The 21735-nt window shown below is 33.0% G+C and overlaps 1 long non-coding RNA gene across 1 annotated transcript; it reads left to right on the forward strand.

Moving 5' to 3' along the window:
- Positions 1 to 1880: 1880 nt before the first annotated feature.
- LOC107848104 lies at positions 1881 to 7677 on the forward strand. The gene is made up of 3 exons (XR_001667798.2): positions 1881 to 2320; positions 6732 to 6831; positions 7388 to 7677. It is a non-coding gene; the product is annotated as an uncharacterized LOC107848104 (long non-coding RNA).
- Positions 7678 to 21735: the final 14058 nt, after the last annotated feature.

A 21735-nucleotide genomic window follows, 5' to 3' on the forward strand; every position in this document is an offset into this window, starting at 1 on the left:
AATAGGTATAGGATGAGAAGAAGGATCATATGTTAGTCCAGTAAATATGGCAAACTCCTTCCAAGAAAGACAAACAGACATGCCACAGTAATTTATCCACACTTCATCCATCTTATCTTTATTTTCATACATCAACCTACGCTTGAGAAGATCATACACTATGGTCATTGAACATGAGCATTATTGTCCTCCAACGAATTAAGATATTATCCAAAGCAACTGTCCCTGAAATACGCATCCAATTTTTGGTCTCGAAGTATTTTTTTCAAGGTATCAAAAGTTTTTCCCATGACTGACTTTACCACAAAATCACCAGTTAAATTTGTGGCACCATCGCACTGCATTCTTATAGGATAACTATCAATGCTGAGGGTTTTGACCAATCTTCAGTGGAAGGGCTATTAGCATTTGGATCTTTTCTTTTGAAACTTTCCTCTTTCTTATTTTCGTTTTCTTCTAATTCAGATTGATATATCACTTGTACAGCAAGCTCATAGAGTGGTGAATGTAGCTTAGTTGCTTTACTTATTCCTTTACTTGGACTTGATTCACTTTCTTTTCTTTTGGGAGCCATATTATCTAAAAATAAAAGAAAATAAAAAATATTATAATTGATTAATGCATTGCTAAAAAAGGTTAGCAGTAAATCTAACAAGTATAACACTGTAAAATTAATAGTTTTAACAGATTACTCATCTATTGCAATAGTTGAGTAATATGTTGGAAACAAGAAAATAGTTTCAAAAACTGTTGTGATTTCTTCCAACAGATCACTTATCTGTTGAAACAAATGACTAATATGTGTAATAAATCATTCATCTATTTCAACTGATGAGTGATATGCTGGAACTGTTATCAAATTGTTTAGATTTTTTCTAACAGATGGATCATCTGTTGTGACAGATGAATGATATGTTGGAAGAAATCAATGTCTTAGACATGTCATATATTGGAATAGCTGTTAGGATTTCATCTAACAGATGGTTCATCTATTGCAAAAGATGGTTCATCTGATGCAACAGATGGTTCATCTGATGCAACAAATAGTTCACCTGATGCAACAGATGATTCACATGTTACAACAGATAGTTCACTTGTTGCAATAGATGGTTTATCTGTTGCAAAAAAAATTGTAGAAAGATTTTGTTTAGTAGAACAACAACAATATCACCATTAAATATCAATACACTATTTTTACCAAGAACAAAAACAACCCACAAACAAAACATATCAACCCAGCAACACAACACACACAACACGCAACAAGAACATCAACATTGACCAACAACATCTACATTGTTGTTTTGTTTGAACAAACACCAAGAAGTTAGTCCAAACTTTAAAAAACACAACAAACACCAATAAATTGAATCAATAGTTCAACACCAACAACAACTATAATAACAACAAAAAATCATATTTCACTCTGAAAATAGAAAAGAAGAAATACCATAGATTAGGGTTTTCTTTAGTCCCCATTTCAAATTTAAGTAACAAATATTTAAATTGTTAACCAATACTAGAAGAGAAGTTCCTCTTTTTCTTAATAACTAAAAAGCCTTAATTTTTTACCAGTGAAAGTCGAAAAGGAATGATGAAGAACTCAAAGCTATTGTCGTTGAAAAATGTTATCACGTTAATTGATAGTTAAAAGATAAAAAGGAACTCAAAATTATTCGTCATCGAAGAAATTTGCAAAACTGTTGATTAAGAAAAGTTTGAGAGAAACTATCAGAGAAGTGACTTGAGATAATTGATTTGGAGAGGAGAGAGATATAGATGATTTTATATTTTTAAAAATATTAATTAAATCTATAATTAACTTAATTAAGTGTTAATACTGTTTCACCCTTTAATTTGGTGAATGTTATCAATACCTCATTCAAACTTAAAAACACCTTTTCTTAAATTTTCTCAACTGACCATCAAGAACTCAGCAAGATTGGAGTTATGTCTAGGTTATTTGAGCTGTTAGAAGTAGATCGAAGTCCCAAACAACTAACCATCAACCTTAAACTTCAATTCTTGGGAGTTAGCCATTATCCGCGACCTCAAGCTCTCACATAGGTGCTATGACATAACTGGCCCCATCACGGATTATCTCCATATTTGAGTTAAGGTTGACAATATAGCTAGCAAGGTAACTCCTTTCCAAACTTCAAACATGAATGCTCTAATTAGATCTTATTACATCATCATTTGAGCCTTCCGCCAAACCCTTCTTGCTGATTGATCCTCTAAGAAAACTAGTACGATCCATCAAAAAGGGTAAAATGGATGAAAGCTTCAAAGACCATGCCTTCAAAGGAATTTTTTAAAGGTAAGAAATTAGACCCTTCCATGCTTCATTACTCTGGTGCTTTCTCTCTGCTTGGTATCACTCAAGCGTTTGGTATATGTTGTTGCTCTAATGTTATGAGATTTTGTTTTTCATTTGGTGTTTGATGAATATTTGTAAAATTTATAGTTCCTGAAAAATTAAACCCTAGTTAGTAATAAAATCTATAAGTTTGTTCCCTTATCGCGTGAAATGAGTGATTTTGTGAATCTCCTTTGCTCTCCATGTATTGATTCTCCTTATTTCTATGCTCATACTCCTAGGTGTCTCCGATTTCTCTTCTAACACGTTTTCAATGCCAAAGAATCAGTCTCCATGTTAACAGGAGTGTTTTCGTATACAATATTCAAGTCCATCCCCAAATGCTACAGCTTCTGCAATCCAGTTAGAGTTCTCCTTAATTCTACTCAAACTAGCATAGATAAATTGACTGATGTCATCTCTAACACAAATCCAACTGCACTAGGACCAAAATTGGCCTTTTATGCACCATTTGAATTACATTTAAACTATCCATTTGGTGAAAACTCCTACCTCACCACTTAAAAGATGATTTGAGGTCTGTAACTCTCAAAATATTCCACCATTTGACCCCACTTCTTAGGAATATCATGTTGCCAGGAGTACCTAATTTTAGCTAACTTGTAGAAATTTTAATCAATTTCTTGGATAAATTTTTGTCTAGTCTTTCTACCCCCATACCCCAAATTGTTTATCCTCTTCCAAAGTTTCCAGAAAATAATCGAAAGTGTTGCTTGAATAATGGTTTAATCTTAGCTCCACAATCCGCATTCTACCATTCTGCTAATGCTTGATTTACTTTCATAAAAGGACCTAGTATACGAGCTGTTTTAGTACACCAACCCCATAACTTATTAGCAAACTGACTTATCAAAAACAAATGTGTAGTTATTCTTGTTGAGGTTGATCACGACATCTACACCTTGACACCACTGTTGTACCCCATGTAGCCATCGCATCATCTACTAGTAACTTCAACTTCCCCAATCTCTATAAGAAGAAGGAGATTTTAAATAGAAGAACTTTCGTCCATAACTTCCTCCAATACCAGAAAGATTCTTTCTTTGGCCTCAGTTCCTCCCAAGCACCCACCCTTTAGTTAATTTTCCAGTGCTTGTTGACATCCTTCATGATTTGTCGACCCCTTCTATCCCTTCATGTAATTTGATGTTGTCACTCACAAGAGTGGTGATATTTATGGAAAGATGTTGTTGCACGAGTGTCTGGTTCCACTCCCTTTGACATATGAAAAAGGCCAAATCTCTTATTGATTGGTCATAGACAAAGTCTGAGGATAAAATCTGCATTAAAAGACCCAACTTTGTTTAGATATTAGACCATACATCAACACTGCCACTCCTAGGTTCCCACTATATTAATTGTCAATCTTGTCTCTTGCTTCCAACATGAATTTCCATAATTGAGATCCTCTCCTCCATTGCACTACCCCAAAATTGTATTTCTTACAATATTTTATCCATATAAAGTTAGACCAAAGAGTGTTGGAAGTCCTAAACTTCTACCAAAGTTTTACAACTAAAGCTTTGGGGATGTCAAAAAGAGATCTGAAATAAAGTCTACCTTCTTTCTTAGGATAGCACATTTTCTCCCAAGATACCCAATGCTTGCTTCTTCCTTCCTCATTATTACTCAAAAAGAATCTTGCAAAGATCTTATGGATCTCATTAAGGGTGTATCTAGTAGGGGCCAAAGTAGAAAGGAGATATATTGGCATGCTTTGAAGGACATTCCTGATTAAAACAACCTTACCTCCATACAATAATTTTTCTTTCTAATTTTGTAGTACATTTTTGATCTTCTTGATGAGGTCATTGTAATAACTCTTCTTATTTCTAAAATGAAAGATAAGGCATCCCAGATACAAAAAAGGAAAGTACCTCTCTCCATGCTAGTATGTTTCCCTACTTCTTGAACTAATGCACCAGATGCCTTATGATACATATAAAAAGCACTCTTATTCAAGTTTACCATTTGACTTGATATTTCCTCATACTTCTTCAAAGTTTTCATGGCCAAGCTAATGGAATTGTTATTAGCAAAAGTAAATATAATTGTGTTATCTGCATAAGCCAGATGACTCAAATTTCTGCATTATCTTGACAAACCATATCCTCTGTATAAAGCATTATCATATATATCATTCAAAGCTCTTGATAGTACCTCAGCAACTAATACAAATAGTTTAGGGAAAGTGGTCCCCCTAGCTTCATTTTTTTTGTGAATGGAAAAAGCCAAAGGTTTGTCCATTAAACAGGATGGAGTACCAGTTATTAGTAAGCAATCTCCACACTTGATCAATGAACACCTCATTAAATCATCTTTCTTAAGACATTAGTGTGGTATTACTAAGACACTCCATCATAAGTCTTGGTCATATCTAATTGGATCACCATATTCTTAGGCTTTCCCGATTTTCTTATGTCAGTTGCCATCTTTTGTGTCAGCAATATATTTTTAATGATGCTTCTTATTTTTACAAAACCAGCTTGGTTTGGAGATATTAGTTTAGGTAGGATACCTTCAAATCTTCCATGAACAACCCTAGAAATGATTTTGTTCAAAAATTACTTAGACTGATAGGTCTAAGATTTGAAAAAGTCTGAACTATTTCCTTTTGGGTTACAACACCAAGTTTGTGTGAGTAATGGACTTTGGTAAAGTATCACCTTCAAATAAGGATTTCACCACATTAACCACATCAGTCCTAATCACACTCCAACAAACTTAAAAAGACATCACTGTTAGTCCATTTGGATCACTTGCGCTTGTACCATTAATTTTAAACACTATATGTTTCACCTCCTCATAAGCAGGGACAATTGTCAGTTTCTGAATATCTTCACTAGACACCATATTTTGAATATAATTTAACATAGCAAAATCAGAGCCTTCTCTACCTTGGGTGAATTGATTTTGATAGAAACTTCCAACCCCTCTTGCCATCTGCTCCTCACTTTCTAGCCAAACCCCTTCACTATTTTGAATCCTTTATATCTGCAACTTCTTCCCGCCCCAACCCCCCCCCCCCCCCCCCCCCCCCCCCACACACACAAGAGTATGGAAAAACCTTATATTTTTGTCACCTTCAGTAAACAGTGTGATGCCAGCCTTTTTCTCTAAACTTCTTCTTCAATATGAACATATTTTTTTCATTTCTACTTGTGCTTGCTATAAAATAATCCTATTGATTGCATTAGGTTGTTCTACAAAAAGTTGTTTTTGATTTTCACCAACTCTTCTCTTATCATCAGTTATTTGAATATATCTCCAAATGTGTCCTTTCTCAAGCTAGGTTAAGCCAACTTCACCTTCTTTACCTTTTGCTTGAAGATGATAAAAGGGTGTTCTTCACAGTCTGCCACCCAGTTTTGTTTCATAATACTTAGAAAATCAGCATGTTGTATCCAAAAGTTTAGGAACTTAAATGGTCTTTTAACAAATTGATTACTTTTTTTCCATAAAAATCAACATTGAAGCATGGTATGACCTTATTCTTTCTTAATGATCCTCCTCCAAGAAACTATAAGCAGTTTGTAGATGTCAATTAACCAACACCCTACCAAGCCTTTCAAAAATTCACTCTTTATCAATTCTAACATTTCACCGTGGAAAAGAATTTCCTTTAAAACCCCAAACAGCTCAACTGAGTTAATACACCATGCAAAGTCCTTGCAATCTTGAGATAAAACAGGTAATCCCTTAATTTTTTCCTTCTTATTAAGAACCATATTAATTTTTTCCTTCTTATTAAGAACCATATTAAAATACCCAAACCAATCAAGGAAGTGTTATTATTGATGATAACTGGCAAATGTTATCCCACAATTGCATCCTTGCTCCAACACTATATTTTGCATAAATTAAAGTAGCAAAAATATTCTCTCTAGTTCCTTGTATGCTGAGTTTTATTGTAATCTATTATTCTGTATCTTGCATCACTGCCACTCTTATATCTTTTCAGACAAAGAACCATATCTTTCCATTTGTGTTGGCTCCTGCTGTCTCTTTTTATATTTATTAATGTATCTTGCATGTTGAAATTATTCCATCAAAGCTATTAAGTAGAACTTATGATGTCTATTTAACATCTGGAGTCTATTAAAAGCCTGTTGTGTATTTACTGACCTGACATGCCAAATAAAAGCCTTTAACATCCTAAAATATTAAACTTTGTAGTTGCCCCTCTTGTTACATCCTAACAGGATGTTTGTTGTGATCTGCTTCTTTCTTATTTATTACTTTTTTACCTCTCCTTATTGATTTTGGAGATATATCTACATATTTATCCACTTTATCTCTGCATGCTTCCATATCTTCTTCTAAATTCTCTTTTTCTGTATTGTTTTCCAAGTTATGTTCAATGGAAAGGTGTGGACTGTGGATGCAGATGTCATGCAGTGCTTTTTTTTGGAGATATTCTATTGAGAGGCATGACCTTATGATCCTCCTTGGTAATTTCTAGCTTGTTATTGATATTTACCCCTACCACCGTCTTTTCATCCAGTGTGTTATGCACTACAATATCTTTTCCTTCATTTGCATGTTGTGGTGATAGTTGTATATCTCCCTCAGTAGGCAGAATTGTCCCTTAACATTGTTTTATGATGATAACTGTGTATTTCTATCAATAGGCATGATAGGTACTGCATTTGTCACCTCTGATTGCTTTGTAGACTTCTCAATGCTTCTTCCTTCTTTCTGTGGTTTCCTTATCTTGTTCTAGTTGATAGTGTTGTATTAATGTTACATTATTCTGCTGAAAATTTGTACTGAATATCTCTTCTTCTTGTTCATGTTTCACCCTATTAGCCCATTTGTGTTTATAGAAATCCTTTGTGATCCATTATTTTGTACTGAATGTTTGAAACTGATGATTGACTCTATTTTCTTCAGTCCTCCCCTCTCGTTGCCTATTTGTTTCACCTTTGTTGTTCTCACCTCTTTCTATCAAAATTCTGAACTTATTACTAGTATTAACATGTTTATTTCTTTTGTTTACATCTACAGTTCCATTCATGGTACCAACATTCTCTACCTTGTCTTTTGCCAAGGCCCATGCATCCGGATCACCTACCACTTTTCAACCACTCGATAACACTTTTGGAGGAAACTTATTGTTGACCTGGAGAGGCTTACAGATTGAGTCATGTGACTGTTGCATATCTTCTCCATCTTCTTGTGCTTTTTCCATTACCCTTGGCTGAAGTTTTCTACGTTCTTCCTCTTTATGGCCTTGTAACTTACACACCTTGTAATATTTTGGTAATGAATCATAATGAACTTTAATGTGTACTGTATGTTCTGCTACTGCAGTCTCATCGACCCTAATCATGCATATAGTTTTATGTAGTTGTGATGCCAAATTCAGTTGTACCATCACCCTCACCCAATTAGGTCAGCTTTTATTAATGGTGGCCAAATCTAATTGTAATGGCTTATCCACTGTCAAAGCCAGTGAAAAGAGGGATTCCTTCACAAAATATGTAGGCAACAAGTTAAGAAAAGAAATCTAACCATGAGCATTATTGTATCATTCATTTAGCCCCATTAGGAATTGACTCAACATCTAATTTTGAAGATGCTCACTATACTCATTACTCTCACAATTGCAGAAAGGTGGAGGCATAATTGAATCATATTCGTCCCAGAGGTCCTTTAACCTAGAGTACTATACTGATACAGGAAATGTACCATGTACGACCGTTGCAATTTCCTTGTGAAGATAAACTTGAGAAAAATTGACTTTATTAAACCTTTCTCGAAGTTCCTCCCATATCGAGCTAGCATTAGATTTGGACAGAATGCCAGAAAGCAAACCTTTAATGACATTGCTCATTATCCACGAAATCATCATTTCATTGATCTTTTTCCATTAATTCACCAAATCAACCCCAAATTTCTCATAAGTGACCAATTCGTTAATAAAACTAATATTATTTTTAGTCAAAAGAGTAAGTCGCATAGCTCTGCTCCATAGAGTATAATATTCTATGCCCGTGAGCATTCTCGAAGATCCTCTCATACCGAGCTAGAATTAGATTTGAACAGAATGTCACTAAGCAAACCCTTATTGACCTCATTATCTACGAAATCACCATTGCATTGCTCCTTTCCCACTGATTCACCAAATCAGCCCCAAATTTCTCATGAGTGACCGATCCATCAATAAAACCAATTTTCTTTTTAGCCAAAAGTGCAAGTCGCATAGATCTTCTCCAAAGAGTGTAATTTTTATGCCAGTGAGCTCAATTCCAACTTGTACAGCTCCAGTCTGATGCATGGGAGAGGAGAGGATGATTGTGGTCAAAATGTACATTCTCCATCATAGAGAGGTCGAAAAAACTGCAAAATGTAGAGAAAAATGCTGGAAAGTACAATTTGAGCAAACAAAAAATGAAGAATCTCTCGATTTCTTGCTGAATTGTTGAACAAAATCTCTTGATTCTACTGAATGCAATGCTCCGATACCATGTTAAGTTTCATGGAAGGAACTCTGCTTATGAAAAAAGTAGAAGAGAGAATAGAAGAAACTGTGTTATTGAATGAACTGAATGAGAAAATATGTTCGTACACAACTATATATATTCACGAGTAGCTTCCTAACTATAGTAGAACTGTAAACTAACTAATCTACTAACCAACTACAAGCTAACTCACTCTAACTAATTAAGTAATTAACTACGCGAAATGGTCAATTGGATCCTTGTACTTGTCTGAGTTTGTAACATTGACACCTCTACTTTGCCCTTTAATATTTGAACCCCTTAACCCATCAAAACACAAGATTCTAAACCCCTCCTACCATGTGTGTAGCTCAGTTGCTCTAAAATAAATGACATGTCAGATCCACGTCACATAAATTAATGTCATGTCAATATTAACTTCATTAATTATTTTTAAATTAAATAGTAAAATAATAAATTAAAATTTTATTTTTAAAATAAAATTCATAGTTCCACCTCCCACAACCCACATTTTTCTTTTCTTTTCTCTTCGCTTTCCCACAATTCAATGCATTCTTTTCAATGTTTTACCTATGTAGGCTTGCAAAGCATAGGCTAGACAAATGGTAGACTTCACACCAACTTAATCTTAATTAAAAAAAAAAAACCAAGTACATCCTTAACGACCTCTATTCTTTACTTGAACGATCACTATTTTAGTAAATAACCAATATGATACTCGCGCTAAGGGTCAAGTTAGTAATTTTACTTACATCTCCCCCTCCCGAAACCAAGGTATCATATATGCCGCCAAAAAAATTCCATCCATTAACAATAACAAAAACCACTCACCTCCAATTTCATCGTTCTTTTCCACATCAACACCACCGGTGACTGTCGTTCGGTGAACTAATGCCTCCCTCCCTCTCATCCTCCTCTTCTCCCTTCTTCTTCTTCCACTAATAACACCATGAACAATCTCCATTAAACCTCCAAATCACCAACTCAGTCACCTCCAGCATTGATGCCTTCCTCCATCGAAAAACCACCACCAACCTATGAACTAGCTTTGTCCAAACCAACAGAATGTTACATTAGCACCTTCCAAACCAACAGAATTACTAGCTCCATCCAAACTATACCTCCACCATCGACGCCTTCCTCCTTTGAGCCTTCTTAAAAAATATTTTAATTATTTTTTTTTGTGTATACACACCCTATATGCGTAAAATCACACATTTCTTCCAACTCACCCGTTAAGTTGTCATCTAAGTTTGGTCAACGATTAGAAGGATTTAAAATCTTGTGTTTTGATGGATTAAGGGGCTCAGATGACAAAGAACTAAGTAAAGGTATCCATTTTACAAATTCAAACAAATACAAGAGTTCAGTAGACCATTTTGCTAACTAACTATCCAACTGGCACTTGGTCTACTAAATCCGAAATTAAATTTTATCCAAAAACTGATTCATAGCAGTTTTTAGAACTCAAAAATTATTTGAAGATAAATTTTCAAAAACTGATCAAATTTGATGATTAAATAATAGATAAATGAATCTCTTCTTTTCTTTTTTGAAAGATCAAGAGCATGTTCTTTCTTTAGTGCATTATTACTAGTTAAATTACATCTACTACCAACATAAAAATCTTATCTTACCATCACTTTTATATATTTTTAGTTTACTTTGGCTAAGTTTGTTTTAAAAAAAACATAGAAGTAATTATGGATCAAAAGTGGGGGGAAATATAGGTAAGTGTTATAAATATATTACCATATATAGTGAATGTCTACTTTATCATATACAATAAATGTTTATTTTACCATATATAGTGAACGCCTATTTATGGAAAAGTTAAAAAACCCAAGTTAGTTTTCCCCTATAAATAAAGTGTTTTCCTTCGTTGTAAAACACACTCATCAAGAATCCCTCAAGACAAATAAGAAATATTCTCTCTGTTCTCTCTATTCTTTTTCTTTGATTTATATTTTATAACACGTTATCAGCACGATGTTATAACCAATAGAGCTATAACCAATTGATTTGAGGTATGATTTCATTTATTAAATAATTTCTTATCTTGATCTGATCCGACAACGAGCAATAGTCCACGTTTTGGACAAAAATTCTTTTAATTCCACAGCATTAATATCTCAAGCAAATATTAACACGGAAACTTCAAAGGTATGCACTTCCCCAAAATCATTAGATTTGTTTGAAGTTTCGCCCACTGCCTTAATATTTACACCACTGCAGCTTTTGTAAGAAAGTACTAATTAATACTCAATTGAATAATTTTGATTTGAAAAAGAATTAAATAAAAAATAATAAAAAGATTATCGTACAAAAGTCCATGCATATCTCGATTTGCATGAAACAGGAGATTGAAAAAAAAATTGATTGAGAAAATTTTCTTCTCTCTGTCTGTGTTTATAATTTACATAATCTTATATATTTCTATATTATATTATTATAAGGTATCTGTTAGACATTAACTCTTCTATGTAAATTAACAATTTTGGCTTTTAAATTACTTATATTGATGAATATAATCACTAAAAGTGATTATTATATTGTTAAAGTGCTCGAAGGTTAAATTTTAATGCAATGTCATTTATTGATGAAAAGATGGCAGATTTAAAGTCAATCTCATTATAAGCGCAAGACATAGTTTCCCATATATGATGATAAGATATTGAGTTCAAGTCCTATTGATTTATGTCTAAGACATTTTTATGTGGATAAGACGTTGAGTTTGAATCTCAATGCATCATACTAATGATATTATGATAGTTAAGGTAAAATAATGACTATTTGATTAAAAGTCATGAAATCGGACCCATTGAATATGCTCTATCTCATGAAGTGAATGTGGTAGCAATATATGATAAAGTGAATGTGGTAGCAATATATGATAAGTCTGAAATAGGACAATTTACTTCATTCTTGAAATGTTTGTGGTAGTTGTGCATAATATATCTGAAAGAAGACAAGTGATTGAATGCACGGATATAAGCGTGGAGGGATAATATGATAATAATAATTAAAAGTGATAATATTTTTACACACTTATTATGATTGTAAGATATGTTAGAGAAAATTTCTCTACAACCATATGTATGCCTCGATTTGCTCTTGAATTAGCAATATCTTAAAAGAGACTGTAAACTATCATAATTTGTTAGGTTTTGTCCCATTGGATTTTTCCTTGTAAGGTTTTAATGAGGCAGCCTATATGCATATTGTTAGAGACGTGTACTCTTTTTTCTTCACTAGATTTTTTTTCCTACTGGGTTTTTTCTAGTAAGATTTTAACGAGGCACATTATCTGTCAATTAGACATTCAAAGGGAAGTGTTATAAATTTATTATCATATATAGTGAATGTCTACTTTACCATATATAATGAATGTTTATTTCACCATATATAGTGAATGTCTATTTATGGAAAAGTTAGAAACCCAAAGTTAGTTTTCCCTATAAATAAAGAGATTTTCCTTCATTGTAAAATACACTCATCAAGAATCACTCAGGAGAAATAACAAATACTCTGTCTATTCTCTCTACTCTTCTTTTTTAATTCTTTATTAATTTATAACAGTAAGTAAATAGTATGGTCCACGTATCCTAGCACATAAAAAGATATAGAGTAAATGACTAATAGAAAAAGGTAAAATAACCAACTTTGGATAAGAAAATTTCATGATCGGACAGATAAGTTGAATCTAAAGGTAATAGTAATAGGCTAAAATAAGGATATTAGCCTTTCCTTTTCAACTTTTTCTTCTTATGATATAATTGGATTTTTTAGATATATGACTTCATTTTTTTATAAATTGGCTCTTTGTTGATTTTTAAGTCAATACAATTAGACGTAACAATCCATGGAAAGAACCTAAGAAGAAAAACCTAAGTTCCTTTATTTATATATTTACTTTCTTCCTCCATCTTTATTCGTACATATTTGACTTAACATACCTTTTAAAAAATAATTTTGTTATATTACTCTCTTCAGTTACATGTCATCTAGATGTCAAGAAATAAATATAGTACTTAATGACAAAGTAAAGTAGACACAAAATAGTACATTACCTCGTAATTTTTCAAACTAAACAAATAGAATTGAAGAACTATTTTTAATTTTCTGAACAACAAAATAATGACGCCACTCTTTCTAGAAGACTAATTTCAAAAATATTAATTTCTAGTAAAGAAGTTGGTTAGAATATGAAATAATATATAGATTCAAAATAGAACATAAAAGAACTTGTATTTTTTGAAACGACAAGTGTATCATTTTACAAATGTAGGATAAGGTTGCGTATAATAAATATTTAAGTTTTATTTTTCTTGAAAGAAAAATAAAAGTAATATCATAATTACTTTTACTTTTCCTAAAAAGAAAATATAAAACATTTCTATAGTTGACAAACTTCTTTCTTGGAACAAGGGCTTTGAACATTTATAAATAGAAGACTCTTTCTCATATCATAATATAATAGCATTCACAACGTAGTAATAAAAGATTCTTGTTTAGGAGAGATTTCTTCCAATAGATTTTAACTTTTTTTATTTACTTTTCAATATGTAGGATTCTTGACTAAATTATATAATAATTTTATGTTTTTTAGTATTAATTTTTGTACTCTTATTTGTCATTTCAAATAGTTTGCAACTATTAGCTTCCGCATGACGGCGTATTATTTCATTATTTCATTGTAGTTTCGTAATAAATTCAATGAATATTATATACTACTATCGGTTCAATCAACAACAGCGTAGCTCGGTAGTCCACCGGGTGGGTTTGTTTATCCTTCCAGTTTCGAGTGTCTTCTTGGATAGTTATAACGACCATAGGCTCGAGATGTACCTTGTGGGATGGGGGTGGAGGTGGGGGCGGTCCCCTGTACATAGTCCTTTCAGGCAGTGGTTGTTTTGTCCATAGTCCACTGGATGGTCGATGCAAGGCTAGAAATTGAAACACATTGAATCCACTCGTTTCCATTCTTCGTTTTAGGGTTTTTCCCTCGGTGTGGTCAATACTCCATACTGTCGAGCAGCAAAGCTTACACTTGTTCACTAATTATGATGGTTCACCCAAGGCCTCTTTCCTCCTCCCTTTTCTGCTCACTCGTAGGGGTCGGGACCCCCACAAAAGGGGAGAGAGTCGAAAGATCATTAGTTACCTGGATTTCTTCATCTGTAGTAAAGAAAAAAAGAGTAAAGATATTTGTGACAAATAAGAAAGAGGGCTAAAGAGTTGGTTTCGTTTTTGTGGGGTCTAATTTACATGGAAGAAAATTTTATGCGTCAAATTACTTGGTTAGAAAGTAAACTTACAGAGTAAAAAAAGTTGTGGAAGATAAATTTTGTATTAATTTTTGTTTTTTCTTATTTTGTGTTTGGAGCCCAAATTTGGTCATCTATAAAAGGATAACCATTCTTCATTGCTGAAACCATTCCAAAAGTCATAGTTAAATATATTGTAATCAGCAAAAAGTATCAGTTGTCATTTATTTTGATGACTTCTAATAAGAAAATGTTTACCATAAATATATTTAACTAATTTTCAACTCTTAAATTAGAAAAAAAATTATTGAAATTCTGATGAGTTCTAATATGGAAAGGTTTTACCATAAATATATTTAATTAAATTTTTAACTCTTGAATATTAGGAAATAATAGTGAAAAACGATTTTGTCTAAAGCAAGGACTTTTAATGAAGGGCAAAAAGTTCAAACAAAATTTTTAAGGCCCTTCACACTTTTAATATTATATATATATATATATATTATATATATATATAAATATTATTATTATTATTATTATTATTATTATTATTATAGATTAGTGTATTTGTTCATTCTTTGAGAGTTTATAAGAAATGACGAAAAATATTTCTGAATAATAAATATCATTATTTGATAAATATTTGAATAAGTAGTATAATATATGAGAGAATACAAATCAACTTACAATCTTGAGATTGCTTATTTAGTAAAACTGATAAAAGGGATATTCTCAAACTACAATTTCAACTTTAAACTGTAGATAAAAAAGAAAAGGAAAACATAAAAAGTTGATATGAAAATCACAATAAATTGACCATTTCATTATTGTAGTTTCGTACTAAATTCAATGAATATTATATACTACTATCGGTTCAATCAACAACAGCGTAACTTGGCAATCCATCGGATGGGTTTATTTATCCTTCCAATTTCGAGTGTCTTCATGGATAGTTATAGCGGTCCATAGGCTTGAGATGTACCTTGTGGGGTAGGGGTGGGGGTGGGGGCAGTCCCCTGGATATTATCCTTTCAAGCAGTGGCCGTTTAGTCCATGGTCCATTGGATGGCCGATGCAAGACCAGAAATTGGAACACATTGATTTCGCTCGTTCCCGTCCTTCACTTTAGGGCCTGTCCCTCGGTGTGGTCAGTACTCTATACTGTCGGGCAGCAAAGTTTACACTTATTCACTAATTACGACAGTTCACCAGGGCCTCTTTGCTCCCCTCTTTTCTGCTCACTCATAGGGGTTGGGACCCCTACAAAAGGGGAGGGAGTCGAAAGATCATTAGTTACCCGAGAAAATTAAAGGAAAGGTGTCTTTTAAGTCTTGAATGAAGGATTGGTGACATTGACCAACTTAAAGTGTTAAACATTATTAGGAAACTTGATTAAGTTAATTATGGACTTGATTAATATTTTTAAAACTTTCTAATCTTTTCAAAAATACAAATCAACCCACACCCCTCTTCAATCTAAATCAACCAGTCTCTCTCCTCTCTCTTTCTTGACAGTTTCTCTCAACTCTCTCCTAACCAATAGTTCTACAAAATTCTCCCTTCAATTCTTGGCGACTTTAACCTCCGGCGAAAATAATTGGGTGAGTTTCCTTTCGACTTTCAATCGTCAATCGACGTGAAAAATTCTTCGGCGACAACAACTTTGAGTTCTTCATCGTCCTATTTTCTTTTTCATAGGTAAAAAATTATGAAAAAATAGAGGAACTTGAGCCAACTACTCTTCAAGTATAGAAATGTGGACTAAATAAAGCTTTAATTTTTGGAATTTTTTTCTTATTGTTGTAGTATTGATTCGAATTTATTGGTGATTTTTGGTCACAATTGATGTTCTTAGTGTGTGTATGTGTGTGATGTGTTGGTGTTGCTGGGTTGATTTGTTGTTTGTCTTGGTAAAAATGGTGTTGCAACAGATGAAACATTTGATGCAACAGATAAAATATCTGATATGACAGATGAAGACATCTGATGCAACAAATAAAAACATCTGATGCAAGAAATTAAAATCTGATGCAACTATAAAAATCTGATGCAACAGATGAACAATCTAACAGATCATTCATCTATTGCGATAGATGACTCTTCTATTTGGAAAAAATCTAAACATTATTGATCCAACAGATAACTCATTTTGCAATAGATGAGTGATATGTTTCAATTGATCAGTGATCTATTTTTATTGTTTCCAACGATTTACTCATCGGTTGCAATAGGCCAATAATGTGTTGCAACAGATAACATATCTAGTGCAACAAATTAGTGATCTTTTTTTATGGTTTCCAATAAATTACTCACCCGTTGCAATAGGTTGGTTATTTGTTGCAACAGATAAACTACCTGGTGCAACAGATTAGTGATATATTTTTATGGTTTCTAACAGTTTACTCATCCGTTGGAATGGTTGGTTATATGTTGCATTAAATAAAATACCTGGTTCAACAGATTAGTGATCTATTTTTATTGTTTCCAACTATTTACTCATCTGTTGCAACAGGTCGATTATATGTTCCAACAGATAACATACCTGGTGCAACAAATTAGTGATATATTTTTATTGTTTCCAATGGTTTACTTACCTTCGCAATAGGTCGGTTATATATTGCAACAGATAACATAGCTGGTGCAATAGATGTATGATCTATTTTTATGGTTTTTAACGGATTACTTATCCGTTACAGCAGGTTGGTTATATGTTAGAACAGATAAACTACCTGATGCAACAGATTAGTGATCTATTTTTACTGTTTCCAACGGATTACTCATCCTTGCAATAGACTGGTTATATGTTGCAACAGATAAACTACCTGGTGCAATAGATTAGTGATCTATTTTTATGGTTTCCAATGGTTTACTTATCCGTTGCATCCGAGTTAGTTATATGTTGCATCAGATAAAACATCTGGGGCAATAGATTAGAGATCTATTTTTATTATTTCCAACGGTTTATTCATTGCATCTGGGTTGATTATATGTTGCATCAGATAAAATACCTGGTGCAATAGATTAAAGATCTGTTTTTATTTTTCCAATGGTTTACTCATCCATTGCAACAGTCGGTTATATGTTGCAACAGATAACATACCTGGTGCAACAGATATGTGGTCTGTTGGAACTATTATTTTACCATTGTGCATATTAGATTTACTGTTATCCCTTTTTAATGATGCATTAATCAATTATAATCTATTTTATATTCCTGTTAATTTAAGATAATATGACTCCCAAAAGAAAAGAAACCGAATCAAGTTCAAGTAAAGGAACAAGTGCAGCTGCTCGGCTGCATCCACCACTCTATGAGCTTTCTTTACAAGCGTTATCGCAATCAGGAATAGAATATAATGAACACGGGGAGTAGGAATATCTCAAAAGAGATGATCCAAATGTTAATAGCCTTTCTTCCGAAGAGTTGGTCAAAACCTTCAGTATTGATCGTTATCTAGTGAGAATGTATTGTGATAGTGCCACAGATTTAATGGGTGATTTTGTGGTTAAGTTAGCCATGGGAAAATCTTTTGACGCCTTCAGAAAAATACTTCGAGAATAAAAATTGGATGCTTATTTTAGGGAAAGCTGCTTTGGGCAATATCTTGATTTGTAGGAGGACAACAATGCTCGTTTTCAGATGAAAATGGTATACGATCTTCTCAAGCATAGGTTTATGTATGAAAACAAAGATAAGATGGATGAGGTGTGGATAAATTACTATGGCATGCCTGTTTGTTTTGGTTGGAAGGAGTTTGCCATAGTTATCAGACTAAAATGTTATCCTCTTTGCCATAGTTATCAGACTAAAATGTTATCCTCCTTATCCTTCTCAAGTTATACCTACTCTGACCTAAAAAAGCACCCCGCACACCTAAAAAAGGCAAAGGCAAGTCGAGTGATCTTGATGACCTAGTATCGATTGTTGGTCCAAGCTTCAAAAATAAAAATTTGATAGAAGCGTTGAAAGGTAAAGGACTCTCAAAGAAGCACAAGCAATCATTGTGCTTGGTTTGGTTTGTACATAATATTCTTTGGTCGAGAGACATTAACAACAACATAAGCGTTAGTTTAATAAATCTCTCCAAGGATCTTGAGGCATTTAACAGCTATCCTTGGGGTTATGAAAGCTTCAAAATGACTGTCCAATATTTGATAACACCGTTAACGCCAAAGACAGTCAACTTATATGGCTTTCTATGGGCCTTCTTGGTAAATATTTCTTTTATCATGATATGATTCATTATTTTTTTATTCAATAATGCTTTTGATTTATTGTTGTTACGTTATAGGCTTGGACATTTAAAGCCATTCCTTATTTAAGACAACAAGTGAACTACCAAGAAGAAGTTTCCTGTCTAAGAATCCAGAGATGGTTGTCGGCCAAAACTGATAAAAATGCAAAATTTCTTGATCTTTTAATCCCCCGAAGGAAGCATAAAGTCCAATTCTGATCAAGTTTTTATTTTAATTAATGATTATTTTAAATGATTTCATCATCATTCTAATATATGTATTGATTTATTTTAGATTGTCCATCTGTGGCTTGTTCCGACCAACTGATAGTTAAAGATGCCATTTTTTCTTACTTTACGATCTGTGCAAATTTTATCGGACCCTAAGGTCATTGATGGAATAAAAATGGAATTGTTTAGAGAAACAACCATCAGAAGAAAAATAATTTTAGAGGGTAGGCTTGTTGCTGTTGATGGTGGTAGTGGAAGTGGTGCTACTGTTGGAGCTAATGATGCTCCTCTTACAGTTTTTGAAACAATAAGCCATTATAATTATGATCATATTGGTTGTACAGATTTTTCTCTAGATTTTTCTCCAGATTTTGCCACATCTAGCGAATGTTATGCATGCAAATGTCAAGACTGCAAGGCAAAATACGATAGAGTGATTAATGTTATTAATGCACTAACTGCTTCTGTAAAAGAAATAGCATCTAAGAGGGGTGTCATCCCATCAAAGAGGATTTCATAGCCATACACTCCACTAGAGATCAAGGTGGCTAAGAGGAGAAGGAAAGATATTTCCAAGGCATCATCAAGCATCGAAAAAAGTAAAATTACAATGCCTCTGTCTTTGTCTTTCACCATTATTCAGTGTGCAAAGGGCCACAGGAGAATAGCATGAGCTGAAAAAGGTGAATGTACATCACCTATTCCAGCAAAAAAATAGGTATTTATCTGTTTCAATAGATGATACATCTGCTAAAAATTGTCAAACAGATATATACATCTATTGTAACTATTGTCTAACCTGTTGCATCAGATGCGTTATCTGTTGCAACATATGAGCCATCTGTTCGAAATTATCATTTTGCTCTGATTTACCTATTGCATTTTTTCCAACAGATGATCCATCTGTTGCAACATAAGACTCATCTGTTGCACCAGATGGACAATCTGTTATATATCTATAATTAACATTGAAAATTTTTGGCTTTTCAGGTGGATGTCATAGTAGAAGCTACTGCTGAAGAGCATAATATCACCGTTGATAATCCATTAACTACTTCCAAAGAAGAAGAAAAAGTAGAGCCTATCAGTTCAGGAGAATGGAAGAATTACCCATTTGAAGGGTTCAATATCTTGGATGAGGCTCCAAAAAAACTAACACAGTTGATCAACGACTATTCAAAATGGATTGTCGATGGTTTATACAATTCTTATTGTAAGAACGTGACATTAACACATATAAATCTTCATGTACAAAAAAATGATGAACACTACAAAGTGAACGAATTGAGTCTTGGTTTTGATATGTCCGACTTAGTTATTGCACATCCTGAAATGAAGATTGGTTCTATTTGATGTCACAGCCCTAAACTTGCTGGAATGATGAGGTTTAAATATCATACATATTACTATTTTTAAATACTTTATTTAATTGCATCTGCATATTAATTTTTTCATCACGTAATTCAAAATGTTTGATAATATATGCAGCACATCGATGTCATTTTTTACTACCTCTGAAAGAAGGCCAAGTTGCAAACATAAGAACAATATAGATACACGGCAGACAATTATTCGTACAAAGTTTACATCAATAATTCCTACGATAGTATTGTCAACAACAACCAAAAATTTCCCGAAATGAGGAATGCTTAATCAACATCATTAAAGTTTTTAGCATTCCAACTGGCTTAGCTTGGTATTTTTTGATAAAGTGTACATGCCAATCAATTGTGGAGATGAATTCCATTGGGTGTTTATTGTCGTCGTTCTAAAAGAGAGGCGCATTCGATTTTATGACTCAATGTCACGAAGGAGACGTTTTGGGCCGTCGTCTGAGATACAAAAGCTGGCCAGAATATTGCTTACTTACCTTGATATGAGTGGCTTTTTAGACCAAATAATTCGTACTGATTGGTTGACGATTGAAGCATACCGGGATAAAATATGTAATCCATTTGATGTATAATATATTGAAGGAATTGCTCAACAAACCATTAGTAGCCTATAATTTTAAGTGTCATGATTTAGTTTCATTTCACAAATTTCACCACGCTTACATGAGATGCAAGATATGAATTATCTATTTTTTTAATGCAGCGATTGCGGTCTTTTTGTTGTCGCGTATGCCAAGTATTTGAGAGATGGATTACAAGTACCGAATGATGGAATTGATGTCAAGTTACTCTAAAAAAGATATGCTGCTCTTTTATGGAAATATGGAGAAGCGAAAGCTCAGAATCCAAACACAAACAACATTAAAGATCCACGACGACTAAAACTGAATTCCGCAGCACCGGATGAAGAACAACTTGTCCATATTTAGTAGATCTTTCTAGCTTAAGTCCATCAATGTAATAACCTATCCTCCTTGGTTTAACTTGTAGATTTATTTGTAGAGTAGATCATTTGTACCCATAATAATTTTTTTACATTTTATTTATTTGTTGAGTTATTTCATATAATTTTTGAAGGCTTCAACTTATTTTATGTTGTCTATGAATATAATTTAATCCTTAGTTTTGAATATGTTAATTGAAATAGAATACTAAATTCAAATATCACAACAGATAATACATTTGTTGTAACAGACGACATATCTTATCAAATAGATTTAGACATATGTTGCAACATGAGATGGAACACGTAGGTCACCTATTGAAAATTATATAATAGGTCTTCCTACTTTCTTGATTTTTTCCAACAGATTACCTATCAGTTGCAATATATATATTATATGTTGCAACAGATTGAATATCTATTGCGACCGACAGACTGGAATACATCTATTAATGCAATAGATGACCAACCTATTCCAACAAATAATCAATCTGTCTTAACAATTACTATATTTATTACAACAGATATACTATCTGTTGCATTATAACCATTTAACTATCGGCAAACATAAAAATAATTACCACTATATGTAAAGTGAGATCGCTTGAAATAAAAAATTATTATTGTGTTCATCTCCGTCTTTGTACATATTCTTCTTTATACACGGGCTCTAACCATTTATTTAGGTCATCTACTTTCTTGATTTGTTCCAACTGACTACCTATCAGTTACAACAGATAGCTTATATATTATAACAGACTGTATATCTGTTGCGATAGACAAACTATGAAACATCTGGATATGCAACAGATGACCAACAT

Source organism: Capsicum annuum, chromosome 11 (genome assembly GCF_002878395.1).
Source record: "Capsicum annuum cultivar UCD-10X-F1 chromosome 11, UCD10Xv1.1, whole genome shotgun sequence".
In the NCBI taxonomy this organism is placed as follows: domain Eukaryota; kingdom Viridiplantae; phylum Streptophyta; class Magnoliopsida; order Solanales; family Solanaceae; genus Capsicum; species Capsicum annuum.